The following is a 1610-nucleotide window of genomic DNA, read 5'->3' on the forward strand; positions in this document are numbered from 1 at the left end:
TCTGCTTCTCCCTCTGACCCTCCTCCCTCTCATGCTCTCTGTCTCATTCTCTCTCTCAAATAAATAAATAAAATCTTAAAAAAAATAAATAAATAAAACAAACCAACCGGGGCGCCTGGTGGCTCCGTCGGTTAAGCACTGGACTAAGGGTGCTTAGCAGTCCCCACGGAGCAGGAGGTCACTGCAAACACACACGGAACGACAGGACAGACACCCGTGGATCCGAGTCTCCCTCCCTAATAGATGCTGACCTCCCCACCACACTTCCTTCAGAGTTCCTTCTGTGAAATAGAACATGATGCCCACGTTGGTGGCCCTTGGTGCCCTCCCTGATCCGTGTCACTGTCCCCGCTTCCCAGACGCGCCCATTACACGCAGGTCAGCAGCCTCCCCCGTGTCACCGGGCAACCTTAGCTCATGGGGTGCAGCTCTCATAGCTCCACCTGGCTCCACGCACCGGAAACCTGCAGCAAACCCGACATCGGGCTGCTAGCGCCCTTCCCATGCTTCCCCGTCAGCTTCGCTGCCAGTAGTCACTCGTTTCCATTCATTCATTCATTCATTCATTCATTCATTCATTTCCATATTCTGCAGGGTCGTGATGCACACATGTGCCTTACACTCTTTCCCCTTTCCCTTCTCCATACACACTTATGAACATTCACACTGCTTCCCCCCTTCCTTCCCTCCCTCCTTCCTTCCTTTCTTCCCTCCTTCCTTCCTTCTTTCCTTCCTCCTTACTTTCCCTCCTTATTTTCTTCCTCTTTCTTCCTTTTTTTCAGCTTCTCCATTTCTTCTTTTCTTCCTTTTTTTTTTTTTATTAAAGGTATTACAAGCAATGCTGCAAAGATCATACTTGTCTCTGTTTCCCTCTGCTTAAGTGTGGGGATTTATGTGGGACACACACCAGACCTAGAGCCAGTGGCATTGCTGGATTGTAAGTCTATGAAGCATCAACTCCATTGACAGTCACACACTTTTCTTCCAAATTGTTGTGCAATTTGCACTTCCGTGTCTGAGAGCTCCCCTTTCGCTCTGAGAAATTAGGGGTGGTTTTCCATGATCATGAGCATCACTGCAGACCCGGCACACCCCCCCACACCGTTTCTGGCAAACTGAACCCACCTCCACGGAGGACTCTGTGCCCTAACCCCACCCCCCGACCCCGGGTCCTGCACATCGAGCCTCTTCTGGAGACCCCACTGGGCAGCTCGGCGGGGGGTGCTGGGCTCAGGGTGGAGGGCACAAAGAATGTGGCACCCCCAGTTCTGACTGCAGCTCCCCTCCCAGAGGGGCTGCCCGGACTGATTCACCAGGTCACTTAGAAAAGTAAGCACCTCTCCAAGGCGAATTCTCCTCAGAGCCTCATTGTTCGCTGAGGAAAGAATATTTCTCCCGTTGCTCATTCATTCATTCGTTGATTCATTCATTCCTCAACAGATGTTTATTGAATAAGGTAAGAACGACTATAGGTGCAGGGCCACCAGAAGGCACAGAGCAGACGAAGCCCCCTGCGCTCACCGACCTTCCCCTCTCCTGGGGGACAGGCACGCTCCACGTGGTGTGGCAGGAGGCCACTCCATGCACTGGGGACAGCAAGGGCTCAGAGA

The sequence above is a fragment of the Mirounga leonina genome, unplaced genomic scaffold (genome assembly GCF_011800145.1).
Source record: "Mirounga leonina isolate KUSES-001 unplaced genomic scaffold, KU_Mleo_1.0 Mir_419, whole genome shotgun sequence".
Lineage (NCBI taxonomy): Eukaryota > Metazoa > Chordata > Mammalia > Carnivora > Phocidae > Mirounga > Mirounga leonina.